The sequence below is a fragment of the Bufo bufo genome, chromosome 7 (genome assembly GCF_905171765.1).
Source record: "Bufo bufo chromosome 7, aBufBuf1.1, whole genome shotgun sequence".
NCBI classification, from domain to species: Eukaryota; Metazoa; Chordata; class Amphibia; order Anura; family Bufonidae; genus Bufo; species Bufo bufo.
In genome coordinates, this window is record NC_053395.1 from 41,682,276 (window position 1) to 41,700,559 (window position 18,284).

The window sequence follows — 18,284 nt, forward strand, 5'->3', positions numbered from 1 at the left end:
CTTTTGATTAACTTTGGGAACCGCACATAAAACGCTCTATTTAGAAGATACCTTTAGAAGAAAGTTTGTAATACACTTAAAGAGGACCTTTCACTTGTATACAAACTAAAAAACATCTATATCAGTGGGCAGAGCGGCGCCCAGGGGTCCCCCTGCACTTACTAGTATGTCTGGGCGCCGCTCCGTTCGCCCGGTATAGGCTCCGGTGTCTGCGCTCACTGGACTGATTTTTTGTATGAGGCGTGTCCCTTGCTGCAGCGCTGGCCAATCGCAGCGCACAGCTCATAGCCAGCTCATAGCCAGGCTGTAGCAAATACGAGTCCTTTTGGGGAATTTTGGTCCAGCAGTCCTCCCGACTCTGACCTTGTGACCCTTGTGCTGCAGGCATCACTGCGTCCCCCAAACTCCAGGCTATCTCCCAGCCTCATGGCCCCTCAGCCTAGCCCGGCTGAGACCACACACACAAAGCCTATGCAGGTCTCTGTTCCAAATCACTCTCTCTTTTTGACTGACATACTGAGGGTGGATTTATGCCAGACTAATTACAGCAGGCTGCACCTGCGATATCCTCAGGTTAGGGAAAACCATGCCCTGGAATGGGGTGGATTGGGAAGATTCCACTATCAAACCTACTTTCCCAATTCAAATAAAATCCTGCCCTTGATTTACTAAAGAAAATTAGCTTCAGCAACTATGCTTGCTGAAGCCTGCCCCATGCTGGATCTTACTTATCTCACCGTTCAGGAACCTGGATGAGTTATACACCCCTTCCGGGACTTTTCTCATACATTTTACTGTTCACCTTACCACACAAGGTTGGGAGTTATGGCTCCTCTTTCCTCTCTATCTTGCTAAAGCCTCTCAGTAGAAACTATGGCAGGGAATAGTACTCTTGGTGGCTGTAGTACACAATGGTGGCTGTAGTCTCCACTGTGGGATGTAGGGTTTTAAAGGCATGTCAGGCCAGGACGTGTCTAAGTGTGAAGGCTGTCTTAACAGGGCCCCCCCCACTGCAGCAAATATATGCCAAAAGAAGATGCATGCCAAAAATTATTATATAATAAAATGTATAGAATTTTATTGAATCATTTAAAAACAGCTAAAACACTAGGGAACTGGAGACCTCGAAACAATACCAACACCCACAGCACTCCACCCACAGTCATATTACTGCTTGCTTACTATAACTTATAAATTTGTACTAGCACTTTATCTTTGTGATGTCATATTGTGGGAATATTCTTTTTCCATTTTTACTATAATGATTCATTTTCTTGATTTTTCTTTTGTATACAATCATGGACCTTTGTTCTTATTATGAACTGTGCTGTGGGTGGAGACCTTTCTTTGGTAATGTTTTGAGGTCTCCAGTTCCCTAGTGTTGTTAACTGTTTTAAAATAATCTAATAAAGTTATATACATTTTATTATATAATCATTTTTGGTATGTATCTTGTTTTGGCATGTCCTTGTTTATAGGGGACTCTGGTTGTATACATGCAGATAGAACCCTGTTTTAGGTTTACCTTATTAGTGGCGGTGCCCAGCACCTCTAAGTGATCCCCACTGCAGAAAAGACTAAATAGCTGTAGTTGCAGATTACCTTTTTGACTGCTATGCTTGCATATAGCTTCTAAGTTCTCCTTTATTTTCAATCTCTTTCTTTTGCAGTAATTCACTCTGGAACTTTCTGGGTCTAGGAAGAAGGAGCATACGGCACTAACTGAGCTGGGGGAGGATCCTGGATCCCCACCCAACCTCCTTAAAGGGGCTGAGCCAGGATTGTTTACCCCCTTGTGAGCATAACAATAATCAGAGATTAAAAGTGTACGTGAATCCAACCCAGAGTGTTTGTTCCTTTGCCTCCTAATTGCTCATTCAAGTATTTCCTGGAATGCTAGAAGTGTAAACATGGGTCTGAAGACACTGCACATTTAAAGAGGAGAAAAGCTATATTGAAGGGAAAAGGAAAACCTGGTTGTGATACAGCAAACATCATAGCAGTGTTTAAAGTCTATCGGGAAGAGGACTGCAAGCGCGTTGATGTGGTTTGCGGTGAGAATAAAAAATGCATGATAAACGCACATAATACATTTGAAGACATTCTGCTCTGAGTCCCATCGATTTTCATTTTTGTTCAGAAGGTTCTCAATCACAACAAACCATCTGGATTTTTTTTTAGCACAATTTTTTATTCTATGTCTATTTTTACTGTTTGCGAAAGGATTATAATCCATGGTTGTGCAATCCATACACAGCTATCCTTTGTGTAATATATAACTTAACAATGCATGGCATAACATTACCCTACATAACATTAAATATCAAACCATTTGCAGATAAGGGGGCTCTGAGGTACTGCACTTACTTTCCTAAAGTTGCTTGAATCTGCCACTTTGGGACTAAAATCTTGTACTAGTAGTTTTTAGCTGCTTTGATAACTCCCATACAAGGTACATGGAGAAAACAGGAGATTCTGCACCCTAACTTTATGTCTCTCATTCGGAATTACTGAGACGCACCATACAGGAGATTACAGTAAAGAACTAGACAGTACTGATGTGAATCAAGCACATGAAGTGAGATATAATACTTACTATAAGCTGCTGCAGCATGCCTGTTTGTGTATCTCTCTGTTTCTCTCTCAGCTCCTCCTTCCCCTTCTCTTCTTGCTAGAATTCTATGATCAACTGTAGTCTGATCCCTCAGTGAGCTGACAGTCTGTCTTGGAAGTCCAACATGAAATTAGTAGAGAATTCTTAGAGAGTGAGCATTTTAATAAGGGTATGGTGGAGAAGAGTCATTTTCCCTGATAAGATAAATTACAAAGTTTCTTATACTCACCTGTACTATAGATTTATGCAAATTGTATTGACAGTGTAGGTAAAATTTAAGGTCCTATGCTTTAAACAGTGAAGTAGACTGTGGAACTGAGTAAGTACCAGTGCAGCTTGTCAATTAGTAGTTCGCACAGCCTAGTCAACCGTGCATGAACATGTGATACAGAAACTAAAATGCAAGCCAAAGCATGATGTGGCCTTTATGTACTATGACCACTACCACTGCATTTATGTTAAAAAAGCTGCCCTTTGTCAGGTACGACAAATGTATTTGCTCTATATGTTGTGTTATATTCCCAGAAGCGAATTTAGCAAATTACAATCATTACATTTCAGTGAACAGATCAATTAACTCCTTTAAATTGAACATATCAGTTAGCCAGCAAGTTAATTGCAGTTAATTACCAGCCCTATAGTATCAAAATCCTATCCTATCAAACTGAAAAACAGGCGATTGTAATGCAGCCATAGAAACAATCACAGCAAAGGTTTTTAATATAAAATGAATATTCAAAAATACTAAACGTGGATGCACAATTTGGGGAGTGAATGTTGTAAGGGCGGGTTCACATTGGCGTTACGAATTCCGTTATTGCTTTCCATTGTAACATGGTTATAACAGAAAATAACAGAATTTGTAAGACGGAATTCAAAACGGAAACCTTTAGAGGCATTTCGTTTGGTCCATCATAGATAGAGGTTTATGGACAAGCATAATGGATCTGTCTGGTTTACATTATGGAGGACGGAAAAGAAAGTCTTGTCGACAGGATCCATTCTTCTTGCCCATGGACCTCTATTATGATGAATCAAAATAAAATGCCTCTAAAGGTTTCCGTTTTGAATTCTGTCTTACAAATTCCTTTATCTTCCATTATAACCATGCTATAACGGAAAGCAATAACGGAATTTGTAATGCCGATGTGAACCTGCCCTATGTGTATTGCACTGTATTGCACTATGTATATGACCTTAGGGCCACACACAGGCACTGGGGGAGATTTATAAAAACGGGTACATGAAAAATGTGGAGCATTTGCCCACAGAAACCAGTCATATTGTTCTTGCTATGGGCAGCTCCTCAACTTTTCACTTGCACCAGTTGAGATAAATGTTCCCCAAAGTATCATTGCTCCAAAATTCTTATCCAATCTCCCACTACCATCAAGCAGACCTTTGGAGTCACAACATAACTCAGGTGTCCAGGCCACTGTGTGTACTGTGGTTCTTTGGCCCTACCAGGAATCTCCTAAATAAAGATCCCCAATGGCATAGAAATACTGTGCCGTGGTAGGTAGGCACAGAGTGTTTTGATCAGTTTTGATCAGTTATTTATCATATCAAAAAAGTTATTTATCATATCAAAATGAGGTATTGGTCTACATATAACTTTTGTATATAGCACCATGTGAGTGCCATTATGTTCTGTTTTTGCCCTACCAGGAATAGTTCCATGTAGCAAGTGATTGGCTCCAAAGTCACCTCCAAATTGGGTTTCCTTTTTGTAGTCCATTGTTATGCCAGAACCTGAATCCTCTGGTGACTAGTCTGATCTTGTCTAGGTCTCTCTGCAAAAGCTACTGTATAACTGGGCCTTCCACCTAACTAGTAATGCCTTCCTTTGTAGGAATCTAATGAAGATTTGTCATGTAGGTATAAAATACAATAATGTATACATTCAGATAGCTCCATCACCATGATCTAGATTGGTCCAGCCCAGCAGAGTACCAGAGGATCCTCCAGTGGGCCAGGTTTCGACACAAGAATGCACCCCAAAGGACCAGTAGAAGACAACATTTGGAGCCTTGTCACAAGGGTCTATTTTTTATGGGAAGTTCACAAAGAACTGATTAGACCTTGTCATGTTCTGTATAGATGGATTGTGGACCCTTAGGATGATTTCTTCTAATGGGCCTAAAAACAACCCAGTCTGAGACTAAGCATCGCCATGTTGTTGTGTAATTAGAAGTAGTCTCTGCTTTACTGTTCGGTCTTCTACTAATCCCATTTTGTTATGTGGTTGAGAGAGCAATGGGCTCCATTGAGTCCTACTTCTAACTGCCCCTCTATAATTTTTAAAGCTATACTATTGGCTGGCATGCTTCAGAACCAGACCTCCCATATAAATGGCATGAGCAGAAACACCATATAACGTGGTTAAGTAATTACAAAGAGTCCTCAGATACAGGAAAGAATAGTTTTTTTTCTCCCATCTGTTTCTCCCAAAGGTTCCTTAGGAGATAAATCGCATGGAGCAGCACAGCTTGAGCAGATACCTTCCATACAATAGGAGGACACAAATAAAGTATAATAAATTCTGATGGTGTGTCTGTCAGTTCTTCCATTCTTGGTACGGTATGTCAATGTCTTTGCATGGTCTGACTTGGCATAAACTGTGTTGATTTACAGGGAGCCTGGTATGCAAGTCACTAGTTTAACAAGATTCTGCTTTTCTGGCCGAGATACAGCCAGGAATAATTGCGCTCGGCAGCAAAGCTACACTTTCTTTTGTTTTATATTTCTTCGAATATTTTAGCCGAACATATTCACAGCCTTTCCCCAGACAGACATACACACCAAGTATGTAATTTCAATTTAATTTGTTCCGTAATGGGGGTTTAGTAGAAGTGTAATAAGCTTTCATTTAATTGATTTGGCATGAATGCTGATCTCATAGATTGCAAATTATAATATAAAAAGCTTATAGAAAGTCAATTTAATATTTGTACCTGAAAAAGTTAGATGAGTTTGTCTTCAAAAATTGCTGCATTTAAACTTATTTTGGGCTCATTCACATCTGCGTTGGAGGCTCCAATACGAATTTCTTCAAGAAGACTGGACTAAATCGTGAAGTGGTGCTGGACAGAAACCAGACATGCCCCATTCTAATCAGTGGGGTCCATCCAGTGCCCTTAGAATCGGTTATGTTCATTTCCCTTATTTTCATTGTTCTGCTCCTAAAGAGAGGCAAAACAATGGAACTCATCCTTATTGTATCACCCGGAACATTGGTGGCATATCGCTAGGATATGCCACCAGTGTCAGATACATACTGGTCCCACCTCTGGGACCTGCAACTATCTCTAGAACAGAGCTCCAAAAAAACAAGAGCACACTACGCATGTGCGGCTGTCCTCCTTTTCTTCTCTATAGGAGTGCTGAAAATGGGTGAGCGCTGGCTTGGCTATTTCCAGTACTTTATGGACTAGATCTGCCACAGATCTAAAAAAAAGGCGAGTGCCGTGGGGGGGGGGGGGGGGGGGGACGACCCATGCCCGTCTCATCTATCATTTTCTTTAGGCATAGAAAATATTCTAAATCTATGCCAGCAAGGAAGCTGGCATAGATTTAGACCAGCGATGGATGCACCAAAGTTATGTAGAGGCCGGCGCCTCTACATAACTTCAGTGGACCCAGCACCAGTGTAGGGGTTATTAAGACTGGTGTCTAAAATTTCATAATAAATTACCCCCAATTGTATGATGAACTCAGTTTTCCCGAGATCTTTGCACTAAATGATGGGAGTCCAAATCACGGGACTCCCACCGATCAACTATGAATGCTTGTTAGCGAATATCTTGCGGATTCTTAGCCCATCTAAAGGGCTCTTTAGTCATATAGATGATAAGTTGACAAGACTGCTCCCCAGGCAGCACTCATATGGCCCTCCTCTTACTGATTGCTCCCCCTCTCCACTCTGCTCCCTATGAACCCCCAATCACACTACCTTGCAGTTAGCCTCCACAGTCCATAGCAGTAAGCTGAACACTGATTGGGAAGGGACATGAATGGAGAGGACTGTCCAGCTGTATTAGAACAGCCACAAAGTTCATCATCGCTCTGCCCAATCATAAAGGAGGAGGTATTTTGCATTCTAGGTACAAACAGCATCTGGACCAATGTAGACAGAAAAAGGTCTATGGTCATATGTTTAAAATTGAGAGGAAGCATGATTTCAGGAACCACACAATTCTTTGGCTCACAATCACTGATGGAAATCCCTGGCCAAACACCGACTGTGTGAATAAGGCCTTAAACTGGATTTACACGGCATGATTAGGCAGCGATCTCCTTAACTGTATGAGGATGAGGGATCACTATTGCGATCCTCGGCCTCATACAGATTCATGGTTTCTGAGCAACAGGTCGCTGTTTAGACCACACAATCTGCTTCCCAGAAACTATTATCGGTGGTGCCTGCATGAATAACAGGATCACCCGTTGAAAGAGCCTATCACTCGTTCATCGGGTGATCGGTAGCACATTTACGCGGGCAGATTGTCGGGAATGGTCCCGATAATCTAGACAATTATTGGCTTGTGTAAATGCAGCTTGAGTTGTAACTTAGTTCCCCTGGAAAAAGCAGCTTATAGGGATTCATTATCATTGCTTTGCTAATGGACCAGCTTATAAATTGTGTAGCCTAAAATGCGTCAGTGGTTCCATGGGATTTTATTATTTATGCTCATTACAGTCAGTTCTATGTTTGGGATATGTAAAAGGAAAAATTAATTATTATTATTTTGGTAATATCAATAATTAATATTCATAAATAGGCGTGAGTCGTCTATTAATGACTCCGCCTATTTAAGCTATAAATACAGATTACTAACTTCCGTGTTGCTCTACCTTTCTAAGCTACGTGCGTTATGTTATGGCAGCTACTACAAAACACTATAAAACTGTATTTTAATCAATAAAATCATTTATTTAACGAATACATGTCAATGGTTATAAATATATATACATATAGACATACACCGCTATACAGTAAGAACACTACAATGCACCTAAACTATGCTAACACAACACACTCCCGACTACAATTCCACCCCACAAACTATCTAAATAACACTTACACACACACACGTTATTTAGCAGCCCACCCTCCTCGCTCTATACACTGTCCCTACTGGGTATATAAAGGGTTAAATGCAATCAGATCAAAATGCAGACGTTAATGGGTAGAAATTGGTAGGGAATATTGGTGGCAGTGGGATTACAGGGGTTAATACTGGGGTTAATGCAGGGTGAAAGGGTTAATAAACAAAGGGTTCGTTGGTGGTATAGGGTTATAGTACTCAGCCATCTCGTTTTCCAGCGGTTGCTCGTTTTAGGCGATAATCCTCGCTTCTTGATCGGGCTACACGGCTCAACTGCAGAGCGCAGAGCCGCCGGACTATTTAAAATCCGGCGGCGCTCACTCTCGAGCGCCCCACGCTGCAGGCGTGTGCGCATGCCTGCAGGCAAGTCCACGTGGGCTGGCACGTTGATATGACGTCACCGCACCAGCCCGCGCATCCTGGATGCTTTGAAGGTCCGCGGCATACAAAGGCAGGGAAGCCCTTTGTTCCCCATATCTTTGTAATGCTAAACATCTACAGACCTGCCGGAGATGTTATCAAAAGGCAGAGGATCTCTATTGATCCTCTGTCTTTTGAAATGACCGCCACTGGACATAACAGTCCAGTCATCTAGGCGGCATCAGCTGGGGGGCACCCGTGCTTGGGGGACATTATTTTGGCCACCACCACCAGACTATAGGTATATAAATATATATATTATATATACACATTAACAGGTGCATTCATACATCTCTCTCTCTCTCTCTCTCTATATATATATATATATATATATATATATAATACTGGGGCATATATGCATATCTATATATTGTAGGAAGGAACAAGGGGCCATCGTTGATGGTCGGTACGTGTCACGAGGTTCCTGGCCTCGGTGAGGTAAGAGACGTTTTTTTTTCCTGAAGTGTCATTATTGCAGATTGCAGTCTGACACTTCAACTTTTTAGTATGGCTGTAAAGCTGATCCGGGATGGCTCTTACTGGGAGTAGCCAAAGTGCTGGGAGAGTGGCTTCTCCCCACGTTCCAGGCCGGGTATTGGCAGGCTTATAAAAGCAGTCAGCACTATCAGGTGGTGTGGATTTTTTTTTCCATCTGACAGTGAAGCTGTGGAGTCCTTTAGGTTGAAGACTGCAAACAGGCGTGCTGGCCGCCTCGAAGCCTGCCAGTGAACTATTCTGTGGCTGATCATTCAGCCAGGTGTGAACCAACGCCTAGGATGCCAGGTAAACATTGTCTTGTTTTTGCTGTGTGTGAACAAGCATCAAGACTGTTGTATTTTTCTGAGTGTGAATAAAACACTGAAGTTTGATTTACAACCTGGTTCCTTGCCTCTATACTGTGTCCGCTAACCTGTCTACCAGAGCAAATCCTCACAATATATACACATATATAACATATATCCCCACTGGCCATATATCTGTGTATATGCATATTTTAATGGAGACATACAGTATATACATACATACCTAAATCTCCCCCCTTCCCTCTACAGAATACATTCGAGGCAGCCAATAATTTAGGAATGTTGTCTGGAGCCAGGAATTCTGTCAGTCGTAGGCTTAATCTGACAGTCATTCAAGGTTTAATAGGAAACCTGTTTGGCATAAAAGGCTGAGCCGCCCGTTATAGACCCCATTATTCCATTTGTTTATGTAAGCAGATCTGGAAAAGCGGCAAATGAATATTTAAAGGCGTCAGCAGCGGACGTCAATAGCGAAGTAACTTTGCGGTGAATAATAAACGTTAACAATGGAATATTTTGACACCTGAAATGTTCAATAATGAATATCCCTCTGTTACTGCAAACAGCAAAACAAGTGGTAGCGGGCCATTCGGGGAAAATCTGTATAAATGAGCCCACTCCTTCAATTTGATTGGCCGCACTTAATAAATTGTGCATGTGATTTCTATTGATTAGCTGTGATTCCTGAAGAGCTTCTAGCTCCTAGCTGAAATAAGATAGATTTATTTTAATAAAATATTGCGGTGATATAATGTATGCACTTATTGCTAATATAAGGTGCCAGCTATATAACACATGTGGCATCCACCATCCACAAGCAAAGGCGTGGGCACAGCCACTGAAACTGCACCCTCATTGTGCCATACTGTTCAATTGCTGAGCTTAAGAAGTCACTGTACTTTCACACAATTTAATTTAATTTAACAGAGAATGGGATAAATAGTAAATTTCAATATCACTGCATCCACGTGAAAAAAGCTGTTAAGTCATGGCCACTAGTCCACTGCCTGTTGTCAGGCAAGATCTGTCTCTGGTAACAGAGACTCAGAAGAGAGAAATGCATCTATCTGTGCAGCTGAAACATGGAATAATATGGATGAAAGAAACTTTAGGGAAGCCCAAATATAACTGTTCCTTCACAGTTCCATTATGCAAACTTTTTTGAAAACTCAGGTACGCTTTAAACTATATTCACTCAGCAAAGTAATAGTACTAAGAAACTGGGAATGGATTAAAAATGTTTTCTAAGTGTTTTTTTACTGATGACTATCCTCTAGAGAGGTCATCAGTATCTGATCGGTGGGGGTCAGACACCCAGGACCACTACTGATCAGCTGTTTGAGAAGGCACTGGCGCTTACAGTAGCACCACTGCCTTCTCCAGCTTTCCCTAGGCTGTGTGACTTTACATTCATTGCTTACATGGGCTAAGCGCATCTAAGCCCCCACGGAAGTGAATGGGGTTGGGCTATACCAAGCACAGCCGCTATACTGTGCTTGGTAAGCAGAGAGAAGGCCGCCACCTTCTAAAACAGTGGATCGGCTAAGGTTCCCGAGTTTCTGACCCCCACCTATCAGGTACTGATGAGCTATCCAGAGTATACAGTATCTCACAAAAGTGAGTATACCCCTCACATTTTTGTTAATATTTTATGATATCTTTTCATGGGACAACACTGAAGATATGACACTTTGATGCAATGTAAAGTAGTCAGTGTACAGTTTGTATAACAGTGTAAATTTGGTGTGCCCCTCAAAATAACTCAACACAGCCATTAATGTCTAAACCGCTGGCAACAAAAGTGAGTACACCCCTGAGTGAAAATGGCCAAATTCTGCCCACAGTGTCAATATTTTATGTGGCCACCATTATTTTCCAGCACTGCATTAACTTTCTTGGGAATGGAGTTCACTAGAGCTTCACAGGTTGCCACTGGAATCCTCTTCCACTCCTCCATGATGACATCACGGAGCTGGTGGATGTTAGAGACCTTGAGCTCCTCTATCTTCCATTCGAGGATGCCCCACAGATGCTCAGTAGGGTTTAGGTCTGGAGACATGCTTGGCCAGTCCAGCACCTTTACCCTCAGTTTCTTTAGCAAGGAAGTGGTCGTCTTGGAGGTGTGTTTGGGGTCGTTATCATTTTGGAATACTTCCCTGCGGCCCAGTTTCTGAAGGCAGGGGATCATGCTCTGCTTCATTATGTCACAGTACATGTTGGCATCCATGGTTCCCTCAACAAATTGTATTTCCCCACAGCCGGTAGCACTTATGCATGCACCGCGACACTCCCACCACCGTTCTTGACTGTAGGCAAGACACAATTGTCTTTGTACTCCTAACCTGGTTGCCGCCACACTGCACCAAATAAGGTTATCCTGTTCTCATTAGACTACAGAACATGGTTCCAGTAATTCATGTCCTTAATCTGCTTGTCTTTAGTAAACTGTTTGCAGGCTTTCTTGTGCATCATCTTCCTTCTGGGATGACAGCCATGCTGACAAATTTGATGCAGTGTGCGGCGTATGGTCTGAGCATTGACAGGCTGACCCCCAACCCCATTGACCTCTACAGCAATGCTGGCAGCACTAATACATCTATTTTGATAAGACTAGCTCTGAATATGACGCTGAGCATGTGCACTCAACTTATTTGGTCGACCATGGCCAGGACTGTTCTGAGTGGAACCTGTCTTGTTAAACCGCTGTATGGTCTTGGCCACCGTGCTGGAGCTCAGTTTCTGGGTGTTGGCAATCTTCTTATAGCCTAAGCCATCTTTATGTAGAGAAACAATTCTTTTTTTCAGATCCTCAAAGTTCTTTGCCATGAGGTGCCATGTTGAACTTCCAGTGATTAGTATGAGAGAGTGTGAGAGCGATAACACCAAATTTAACACACCTGCTCCCCATTCACGCCTGAGACCTTGTAACACTAACAAGTCACATGACACTAGGGAGGTAAAAAATTGCTAATTGGGCATAATTTGGCCATTTTCACTTAGGGGTGTACACACTTTTGTTGCCAGCGGTTAAGACATTAATGGCTGTGTGTTGAATTACTTTGAGGGCACACCAAATTTACACTGTCATACAAGCTGTACACTGACTACTTTACATTGTATCAAAGTGTCATATCTTCAGTGTTGTCCCATGAATAGATAGAATAAAATATTTACAAAAATGTGAGGGGTGTACTCACTTTTGTGAGATACTGTAGGTCAGTGGTGCCCAACCATTTTTCGTCTGAGGGCCGCACTAGACTTGGTATAAATTTCGCGGGCCGGAACCAGGTAGCTTTGCCAGAAAGAAATGCAAACGCTGTGAGGGGGCGCGTGTGAGCATTACTACTGTGAAGAGGGGCACATATCTGGGCATAACTACTGTGAGGAGGGCACATATCAGGGCATAACTACTGTGCGGAGGGCACATATCAGGGCATAACTACTGTGAGGAGGGCACATATCAGGGCATAACTACTGTGAGGGGGCACATATCTGGGCATAACTACTGTGACGGGGCACATATCTGGGCATAACTACTGTGAGGGGGCATGTGTGAGCATTACATCTGTGAAGAGGGCACATATCTGGCATAACTACTGTGAGTGGGCACATATCAGGGCATAACTACTGTGTGGAGGGCACATATCAGGGCATAACTACTGTGAGGAGGGTACATATAAGGGCATAACTACTGTGAGCTGTGAGGAGGGTACATATCAGGGCATAACTACTGTGAGGGGGCACGAGTGAGCATTACTACTGTGAAGAGGGCACATATCTGGCATAACTACTGTGAGGGGGCACATATCTGGGCATAACTACTGTGAGGAGGGCACATATCAGGGCATAACTACTGTGCGGAGGGCACATATCAGGGCATAACTACTGTGAGGAGGGCACATATCAGGGCATAACTACTGTGAGGGGGCACATATCTGGGCATAACTACTGTGACGGGGCACATATCTGGGCATAACTACTGTGAGGGGGCATGTGTGAGCATTACATCTGTGAAGAGGGCACATATCTTGGCATTATTACTGTGAGGGGGCATATATCTGGGCATAACTACTGTGAGGTGGCATGTGTGAGCATTAAGTCTGTGAAGAGGGCACATATCTTGGCATTATTACTGTGAGGGGGCATGTGATGTATACATGTGTGTAATGTATGTAGTGCAGTATGTGATGATCACACACTGCACTACATACATTACATACATTACACACATCACATACTGCGCTGTCACCTTCTTCTGCAGGTCTACCTTGATGCCTGGTCTTTAGGCTTCAGTCAGATCCTCCACCACCATGCTTGCGCCGTGTGCCTGACACCACCAGGAGCTGGCCCCTCCTCCTTTCATCTCCCGCCGACTTCTCCTACAGCAGGGCGCTCTATCGCTCCAGTGCCCGCCCAATCTTAACAATCAGGGGCGTAGCTAAAAAAGACTGGGCCCCATAGCAAAAAGAATTATGGGCCCCCCCTCCCGGATCTCCCACCCCCACATACTGTCACGGCGGGGAGCGGGGAAAACCCCCCACCGTGCAATGGCAGTGGTTGCAACGTAAGATAGCAGGGCACAAGGAGCTGGTCACCACCTAAAGTAACCCTGAGCTCTCCCTGGACTCCTAGCGCATGAGCCACCTCAGATGGTAAGGGGGCTCATGCTCACGAACCTAGGACCCTACTATCCCTGTAATGCCCTAGGCCAAACGACAGGGCAGAGACCACCCATTCATCCTACACTACGGATGAAAAGTTGTCTCCAGAGACCCAGTGGCAGACAGGAAGCAAGACCATGGGATAAACAGTACGGCAGGTAAGTTACACAGCAACATAACTATGCAATCCACACTTACCTGCTGTAGCCAAGATGGAATGCGGCTCCAGGCTGGGAAACCCACAGTCTTGTCTTCGCTTAAACCCCTCCGGGAAAGCACGCCCCTTGCGGAGCCCAGACACCACCAGAAAACCTCCATACACCAACCACACCAATACAACATACACCAGGTGGGGGAGGAAAATAGAGACACACCGGAGGGGACACACAGCCAGGGCAAGGAATCAATATAATAAATAAGGGTGACTCACACAGACACAAAGACATACCGCCTGGGAGCAGAGCTCCTACTCAGGCAGACAACAAAAAAGGACTTGACCACAGGCTCCAACACACCAACATATAAAGAGGCCTGAGGTCACACCCACCACACCTAGCAGACACACCTAAATTAACCCTGTGACAACCAAAACAGGGAAAACACCAACTAAAGGAAAGTGTACGTGCAAACAGCAAACTACGTGTTGCCCCCGGCAACCAGTCTGCACGCAACAGCGTCACGGTCAAACATAAATTGGCCGTGACACATACCTATCGGACCTCTCACCCTTTCCAGAGCTCCCACCCAAACACCTCTCCAGGACCTCCCACCCCAACATCCCCCTAAGTGTCGTCCACAGATCCCCCCCTTCAGTGTCGTCCACAGATCCCCCCTTCAGTGTCATCCACAGATCCCCCCTTCAGTGTCCTCCACAGATCCCCCCTTCAGTGTCCTCCACAGATCCCCCCTTCAGTGTCCTCCACAGATCCCCCCCTTCAGTGTCCTCCACAGATCCCCCCTTCAGTGTCCTCCACAGATCCCCCCTTCAGTGTCCTCCACAAATCCCCCCCTTCAGTGTCCTCCACAGATATCCCTCCCACCCAGAGCCGCTTCCTAGCTAATTTATTCACTGCACTTGCCTCTGTGAAATTGAAGAGAAGCGCCGTAATCTCGCACAGGCGCACTGGCAGAGGCCAGGAGGACGGTGCATGCGCACTTCGATGCCTCTGCGCCTGTGCGAGATTACAGCGCTTCTCTTCAATTTCACAGAGGCAAGTGCAGTGAATAAATTAGCTAGGAGGCGGCGCTGGGCGGGGAGATTGCAGGCACAGGCAGCATTGCTTTGCTGCCTGTGCCGTTCGCAGCGCGCCCTGCGCTGATAAAGTCCGGTCACTGCGCGGGCCGCATGACACGGCTTCGCGGGCCGCATTTGGCCCGCGGGTCGTAGGTTGGGCATCACTGAGTGTAGGTCATCAGTAAAAATCTCTAGGAAAAACACCTTTAATGACCAGTAGCAATGAGAACTATGTACAGGAAATGTGTATCATGTAAGTCAAATACTTGTATATAAGTTCCTAATGTATTATTAGAGGTTAATTATTCTATCTTTATTGGTCATGTGTGCATTTGGTGCACTGATATTCCTTAACTGCTTAGTATCCATCCAGGTATTCATATAATAGGAAAATATATATATTTTTTTTTTATTGCTACTTTTGGCTGCTAATTTTTGGCTATTTTTCTGAGGACGTTGAGATACTTATTGAGTGTAACTACAATGGGCGTCCTGCTGTTCTCAGCCGGCTGTTGTCACAGAGCTCCAAGAGCTTATTCCTTGTCACTTTTGAGCTTCTCGTCATCAATTAAATTTAACTAGCTTCCCTGATTTTATTTGCTGGCCTTCAAAGATGGAATATGCTTCTTTAATCATAATCTGAACACCTCCAGATGTACAAAAGTAACTTGCCTCTAAGCTAAATCTGTTGCGTGCCCTAGGCTGACTAAATGTAGCAAAGCTGTGTCTGCCACCGACCGTCTTCAAAATCGCATCAGGCTAGCGATTTAGTTTCCTGTCCATTTTGGCAGTTTACAAGCCAGGACCAGAGCGCTGTGGATGCTATGGTGGACCGAACAAGCTGAAATCGAGCTGGAGGAGCGGGGAGGGGACAGATAAGTATGCTTCTCTTCACAGGTCCGGGGAGAGGGTGAACAATTTTTTTTTTCAAAAGCTGGACAGCCCCTTAAATGGCTTGTACTCTTTTGCATAGATTTTCAACAGACCCCCCAGTGTAGCCGAACTCGGAGTGGTAATCATACTTACCTGACCCCTACTGCTGGATTCAAGTCACTCTTTACTAAGGTGCAGGATGGGAGTTGTAGTAAATCCCACAGTATCAAACACAGTTCCAAACAATTCTTATTGCAAATCTTCCCACAGTGATGTATGGATATAGGTCAGGATGGAGATTGTAGTACTCCTTCCTGTTCTCTCTCTCTCTCTTTGTAGAAACAAAGGTTGGCAAAATTATTCTTGCAATGGTAGCTGTAATTCCAAGCTGAGGGGCACAGAAAAAAAGATACGGCTGGCCAGACCGTGTCCAAGTGTAGAATGGTGTATTAGCAATATCCCTGCCACTGCAGTAAAGTCTCTATCAACTTAAACAACAAATACCTTACTGACTGGCCATGCAGATTTCAGACCTTCTAGTTCTTTCCCTTCTCTTTTACTAGAGATGGTGTTCGCTCTGTGGATATCTCAGAGATAGTGGTTCCCTGGAGTTTAGCCCTAGTCCTCTGAGGAGTGGGCACAAGGAGCTCCCTCTCATTTCCTTAGTTACTACACAACAGCAGAGCTAGGGGTGGACCTAAGTCCAACACCTCACTTCCTACAGGGGCAGAGTCAGGGTTATTGACCACGACTAATCCATACAGAGGTATGCTGGTACATTACAAGACATTTACATATTAAATAATATTACATAGCAAGAAAAGTTTGCAAGTACCCTATTCTAGAACCTGCAACTTCTACTACACATTGGATGGAGCAGTGTCGTTTTGGCACAACGGGAGCTATGGCAGAACAGTTGATTGGGGAGTGCAGGGTTAACTGAGGATAGGCCATGAATAGTAAAGGAGTGGACAAGTCCTTTAAGTCTGCTGATGAGATGAGAATTTGTTTTCTATGCAAATCCTAAATGTAGTGAATCAGATCTTGGAATCAATTCCTGGAATGTTGCTCCAGGATAATCTAGATATAGAAAATTCTACTACTGTCTTTTCCTAGAAACAGCGCCACTCATGTTCATGGCTGTGCCTGGTATTGCATCTCAACCCCATTCACTTGACATCCTCACCTATACTGTACTCTAACATGCCCTAGATCTGTGATGGCTAACCTCCGTCACTCCAGCTGTGGTAAAACTACAACTCCCAAAATGCACACTTGCTTGGCTGTTCTCAGAACTCCATAGAATGAAAATGGAGCATGCTGGGAGTCGCAGTTTTACCACAGCTGAAGTGCCAGAGGATAGCCATCACTGCCCTAGATGTATATTAGGGAACAGCTCCTGATGTAATACACTAATATACAGTTTAGAAAAAGATTAACTTTTGCTTTAATTATTAAGGAGATGGAAATGTAATGTGGGGATTCGCTCTGGTAAGCAGGTTAGCGGACGCAGTGTAGAGGCAAAGGACCAGGTTGAAAATCACTCTTCAGTGTTTATTCACACTTATAACATAACACAACAGTCACTTTTCAGGCTTGGTGCTTGTTCACACACAGAAAAACAAATTAAAGTTCACCTGGTATCCTGGGTGTCAGTTCGCACCAAGCTTAATGCTCAGCCTCAGAAAGTCCACTTGCAGGCTTTAAGGTCGGCCTGCTCGCCTAACACACGGTCTTCACACCTCAGCACAGGGTTCTCCAGAGCTACACTGTCAGAGAGAGGAAATCCACACCACCTGACAATGCTGCTGTTTTTTATAAGCCTGCCAAGATCCGGCCTGGCAGGTGGGGAGTAGTCACCCACCCAGCACTTTGACTACTCCCAGTAAGAGCCGTCCGGGATCAACTATTTACAGCCATACTAAATAGCAAAGTGTCAATCAGCATTAGCTGCCGCTAACACATGAAAATACTGACTCTTACTTCACCGAGGCCAGGAACCTCGGTGACACATACCTACCATCAATGACGACCCCCTTGTACCTTCCTACAGTAATAAAAATGGAACTGAACAAATTCATTATTTTGGCAAAATTCTTAAGTCAAAATTTATCGCTTGTCTTGTCGTTATGTATAAAAACAGGGGATGTATTTGCTCTAGTTTTATAAGTGCTTAAAATGCGTAAGCCGATTATATCAAACGTTTTATTCCAGGGAAGGCTTCTAAAGACAAAAATGTTTTTTTTTATGCTGTTCATGATAAAAGAAAAAGTCGTACAAAAACAGGCCCTGGGGTAGCGAGCGGCAGGAATTCAATCTGTCAGATGTAGCACAGATTTCAGGAAACATATTTCAGAAAATATGATGTCAAGTTTAACAATCGTAGATTCGCTCATTTAAAAAAGAAAAGACTATATATCTTAGCTTTTCTTTCATAAGGAAAAACTGAAAAAAATATTAAAACTAGAGATGGCCTTGCGGTTCGCCCGGCGATCGTTTCGCGGCGAACTTTGCGTGTTCGCCATTCGCCGAACATGCGAACATATGGAGATATTCGCACCCGCCATATTC